This window comes from Macrobrachium nipponense, chromosome 45 (assembly GCF_015104395.2).
Source record: "Macrobrachium nipponense isolate FS-2020 chromosome 45, ASM1510439v2, whole genome shotgun sequence".
NCBI lineage: Eukaryota > Metazoa > Arthropoda > Malacostraca > Decapoda > Palaemonidae > Macrobrachium > Macrobrachium nipponense.
The window spans coordinates 15,306,133-15,312,283 of NC_061105.1; positions in this window are offsets into that span (position 1 = coordinate 15,306,133).

Below are 6,151 nucleotides of genomic sequence, written 5' to 3' on the forward strand. Positions count from 1 at the left end.
AGAATATGAAAGGAAATGTCTATCGTGACAACATTCTTATAATTATTATAGTTCTTTAGACACTTGACAAAAAATAAATGAAAATTAATAATGAATAATCAATTAATAAATAATAGTAATAATTAATAATAATAATAATAATATAATACTACTATAATCGAATAATAAGAATAACTAAGAAAACTATTCAGAACTTTTAATATTGTTTCAGAAATAAAAAAAAAACTATCCATCGCCACAACATTCTTAGAATTCTTTAGACTTAAAAAAATTAAAAAATAGAAATTGAAAGATTTCAAAACTTTTAGATATTGTCCTGCAAATTAAAGAATAAAAAAAACCATCTTTATGACGCTCTCGTAAAAGACTTTCTTTTTTTCTTTTACTGGGTGTCATCGGAGGCGAATTTCATTATGGTTATATTGGTCCCGAAAATATTTTTTTTTTTTTTTTTAGTTTCCCCTTTTTTGGAGGTTTTGTTTGTAACTTTGTTTGTGTGCATGAGTGTGTGTGTGTTTGTTTGTGGAACGGCAGTTTTTTATACGTATCTCTTTCAGTCCTTTTGCGCTTTGTGTCAAATAACTATGGTGACTTCAAGAGAAATCTATTCCTAAGAGAGAGAGAGAGAGAAAGAGAGAGAGAGAGAAAATTCTTTTTAAATACAAGGGACGAAAAGATTTAGTCTTCAAAAAAGGAATAAATGAAAAATTCTTTTAGGGAGAGAGAGAGAGAGAGAGAGAGAGAGAGAGAGAGAGAGAGAATTCTTTCTAAATACAAGGGACGAAAAGATTTCGTCTTCAAAAAAGGAATAAATGAAATATTCTTTTAGAGAGAGAGAGAGAGAGAGAGAGAGAGAGAGAGAGAGAGAGGGGGGGGGTACAGGGGCGATAAATAAATAAAATAAAAAAGCACTAAGGTAGAAAGAGGAAACAGATGATGTAAAAAATAAAAAATAAAAAAAGCCCAAAAGAGAGGACGGGAAAAGGAGAGATCATAACATGCTTACGCACGCACGCACACAAGGGCTTGAAATGTCAGGGGAATCGACCCTTATTCCAAAAATAACCAAAGTTTCTCTCTCTCTCTCTCTCTCTCTCTCTCTCTCTCTCTCTCTCTCTCTCTCTCTCTCTCTCTCTCTCTCTCAAAGAATATTTCATATATTCCTTTTTCAAAACGAAATCTTTTCGTCCCTTGTATTTAGAAAGAATTCTCTCTCTCTCTCTCTCTCTCTCTCTCTAAAAGGATATTTGATATATTCTTTCATTCAAGATTAAATCTTTTCGTCCCTAGTATTTAGAAAGAATTCTCTCTCTCTCTCTCTCTCTCTCTCTCTCTCTCTCTCTCTCTCTCTCTCTCTCTCTCTCTCTCAGTTTGTCCGTCTACCAGTAATGTCCTGATTAATATTTATCTCTCTCTCTCTCTCTCTCTCTCTCTCTCTCTCTCTCTCTCTCTCTCTCTCTCAGTTTGTCTGTCTACCAGTAATGTCCTGATTAAGATTCTCTCTCTCTCTCTCTCTCTCTCTCTCTCTCTCAGTTTGTCCGTCTACCAGTAATGTCCTGATTAATATTATCTCTCTCTCTCTCTCTCTCTCTCTCTCTCTCTCTGTTTGTCCCTCTACCAGTAATGTCCTGATTAATATTATCTCTCTCTCTCTCTCTCTCTCTCTCTCTCTCTCTCTCTCTCTCTCTCTCTCTCTCTCTCTCTCTCTCTCTCAGTTTGTCCGTCTACCAGTAATGTCCTGATTAATATTATCTCTCTCTCTCTCTCTCTCTCTCTCTCTCTCTCTCTCTCTCTCGGTTTGTCTGTCTACCAGTTATGTCCTGATTAATATTCTCTGTCTGTCTGTCTGTCTGTCTGTCTGTCTGTCTGTCTCTCTGTCCAGATATCTATCAAATATATACAAATCAATACACATAACTAATTCATCACTACACGATTCCACCAAATATTTTTTTTATTTTTTTATTTTATTTCAATGCAGAATTTTTTCAAAGAAAAAACCGCATCGATGTGGTTATTTTTTCTCAGGGATGAGTGTTTGTACTGATGTTTGAATAAGTAGATGCACATCTGTGAAAATGGCTGAAAATGGGATTACGATAGCTAAAAGATTTAAAAGATTTAAAAGATTTAATGTGTAAGGTTCGATGAGGCTAGCGGCTCATTTTAGATGAATTTTAGTAATGGCTGGAATGAGACTCATTCCCACAGCGATATCCTGACGTGAGCTCATGAATAATTTCATTTTGTTGGTACTTGTCCGTTTTTTCCCTAATAATAATAATAATAATAATAATAATAATAATAATAATAATAATAATAATAATAATAATAATAATAATAATAATAATAATAATAATAATCCTAGACTCAAATCGCCTTCATAATGAAATCCAGAAAACAGTCTTTTGAAAAAGAAAGATTTTTTATATGAATTACTCTTAATATTTTTTTTTTTTTTACCTACCCCCCCCCCCCCCCCCCCCCCCCACCCCCCCCCCATCTCCCAACACCTCCTCCAACCGCCGCCCCCCCCCCCCCCCCCCGCACAAAAACGAAAAAAAACAAAAAACAAACCTGAGCCAGTTTCTTGTTGATACTACGATGGCGCGAAAAACCACGCATACACAAACACTCCCCACATGAAAACCCTCGGATGTTCCATCTCCAATAACGCAATAACACGGCGCAAAAGCAATAAAAAAAAACACGTGCGCACAAACAAACAAACCTCCCTCTCTCTCTCTCTTTCTCTCAGTTAATTTTTTTTATTTAGATTTAGTACTGTGTGTGTGTGCGTGTTTCTCTCTGTCTGTCTCTCTCTTTCTCTGTTTGAATTTTTTTTATCTAGATTTAGTCCTCTCTCTCTAAATTTGAAATTTTTTATTTTTTATTTAGATTTGATACGTTCTCTCTCTCTCTCTGTAGATTTAAATTAAATTTTGAATTTCGCTCTCTCTCTCTATGTAGTTTTAAATTTTGAATTTCGCGCTCTCTCTCTCTCTCTCTCTGTAGTTTTAAATTTTGAATTTCGCTCTCTTTCTCTGTAGTTTTAAATTTTGTATTTCTCTCTCTCTCTCTCTCTCTCTCTCGTCTCTCTCTCTCTCTCTCTCCGGTCTCCCCATCTCTTCTCTCCTCTCTCCTCTCTCTCCGTGCAGACAACAACGCGAAAACTGACCCCACCGTGCTACGCTTTTAGGTGATAAAAACAAAAGACTGGCGTAACTGCTCACAAAAAAAGAAAGAAAAAAAAATAACGAAACGCCTGCTACGGCTGCCTTTGAACGTTCGGTAATAAAGAGTGTACGATGTCAAATATTCAACGCCGCAGAGGAGGCGAGTCACGGAACTTGTTTTTCTTCTTTTTTTTTCCATTTTTAGTCTGTTGTTATGTTATCACTTTTTCTTGCAAAGCCGACGTCCAGAGGGAATGGGGAATAAGAGAAGTTGCGATGTGACCGCCCATATTTCGAAAGAGGAAGTAAAAAAGAGAAGAAGAAGAAGAAGAAGAAGAAGAAGAAGAAGATACGGGACAAAAACTGTTATAGGGAAAGAGAGGGAGAGAGAGATGTGCTCTGGTATTGTTTCTCTATTCACTCTGATATACGTTGTAAAGGGGGGAATCTGTCTTTTCTCTCTACTATATAAAACAGTGTTGGAATAAAGTCCTCTCTCTCTCTCATGGAAACTATCCAGAAAAAACAATGTAATGAAAACTTTAATAATTTCGCACTTAAGATAAATAGCTATCACTCATCCAACACAACTCCGTATCCAAGAAATAATTAAAATTTAAGTAGAATAGAGCATTATTGAACTAAATTTTTTCATTATAGTCCTATAAAGCATTACATTGTAAAAATAAACAATAACTACATCAAAATATAATAGCAAGAATAATGCACAGCTTGTTTGTATATATTATAAATATTATGAAAACAACTGATTTAATCCTACTGAAACAGAAAAATTACTCACCCTGTTTTATCAATAGTGGTTCGTTGTCATTCACAAATTACCTTAAAAAAAAGCCGGGGGGTGCGGCTGGGGAACGCCATTTTATCCCGTCAGCAGAAACAGACTTTCAAACTCTTACCTTTGTGTCCGAAGCAGAAAAAAACAGAAGAGTAAAAACGAATCATTGGGGGGAGCGTCGTAAAAGATTGTGGGGCGGGGATGGGGGGTGGGGGAGGGGGTCTTTCAGTGTGTGTAATCGAAGGCTGGTTTTATTACGGTGTAAATGGAATCATCCTCTCTCTATCTCTCTCTCTGTATTTTTGTCCATCGCTTTCTGCTTTCCTCGTCTGTAACTCTGGAATTCCTGCTTTCCTGGCCTTGCCTGTCTGCTCCATTTTGGTTGGTCTGAAAGCAACATCTTCATCCTGCTGTGTGTGTGTATATATATATATATATATATATAATATATATATATATATATATATATATATATATATATATATATATATGCGTGTGTGTCTTTATACCCATATTTATAAACAGGATCATTATCCGTAATACACTGGAGGTCGTATGTTGCTTTCAATAACGTAAATATGCAACTGAGACCGTCTTTATATTTACAGCTTCTGAAGAATCGAGTTAGGGAAGATACTTATCATTGAATTTATCCAATCTATATCCAAATTCTCCATTCCATAATTTGTGTATTTTACGTGCCATTGAGTAGATACACGTATTATAAGTTCTAAAACCAGCGAGACAGGTAAATAATACGGAGGGATGAGAAGTCCCTGCTCTCTCGTTTCTCTCTCTTCTCACGCTCTTCTTCTTCTCATCTCTCTCTCTCTCTCCCCTGTAATGTGACTTTAATGCAATTTGTCCGATTCATTTATTTATTGATTCTGGACAATTTGCTCTCTTCCCCAGCCCAACCGAGCCTTTGGCGGACTTCCAGCCCATAATGAAACCTTTCTGGAATCACTTTTCACATTTCCATCTCAATCTCGTTTATTTCCATGTGAGTCTATTCACGTTTGATTCGGGAAATGTATTAACAAGGAAAAGGGGGCGGCGTTTAGCCATTCCGAGAAATGGAATTTGACGACGGACGCTTATCGATATCCTAATGTTTTTCAGGTCAGTCGCTACAGGACACGACCGCGATTTGCGGTGGGAGAAGTGTAACGTCTCTAAACTGAGGAGGAAGAAGAAGAAGAAGAAGAAGAAGAAGAAGAAGAAGGACACGGCTGCGATTTGCTGTTTCGTGGGATGAGGAAATGTTTTGGCAGAAGTGTAGTAACGTCTAAAGGAGAGAGAGAGAGAGAGAGAGAGAGAGAGAGAGAGAGAGAAAACAACCTTCGGGTAAGAGAGAGAGAGAGCAACCTTCTGGTACCCGTCACCGTCCATTCCTCTGTTTCGCTTCCCCCCAAAACAAGAGGGACCTTATCGAGGGTATATAAGACGTCTTCGGCTCCATATCTCTTCACTTACTTTCAAGACAAAGAAGGAAATACGAGGGTCCTCTTTTCCTCTCTCTCTCGCCTTCCAAGATTTGCTCTTTCGTGTTTCGTGTCTTGGGCACTCCTCCTTTTCACTTTTCCGTAAAAGAAAACTATTCAGGTGACTTTCTCTGTCCGTCCGCAACTTTTTCTGTCCTCTCTCAGAACTTAAAATCCACTGAGGCTATAGGGCTGCAAATTGATATGTTGATCATCCATCCTCTAATCATCAAACATGCCAAACTGTAGCCATCTAGCCTCAGCAGTTTTTTTTATTTATTCATTTAAGGTTAAAATTAGCCATAATCATGCGTCTGGCAACACTACAACATAAGCCACCACGGCAGGCTGAGGGTTTCCTGGGCAGTGGCTGAGAGTTTCTTACAGCATTATATGCTGTACAGAAAATTCGAGTGGTTTTGCGTAATTTTTACTTGTTTTTTCTTGTCCACTGTGCTGTGAAAATTTCCTTAGCAATTGTTTCCATTATATATTATATATATATATATATATATATATATTATATATATATATCTAATAAAAGGAGCCCATAAAACACCAAAAGTAGAGAGAAAAGTACTATATTTCAGAGACTGCTGTCTCTCTCTTCAGGTATATGAATGAGAAAAGTTTACAGAAAAGGTGGTATTATACCAAGAGATTCGTCCACAAGTAAGCCAATTTAGGTCACC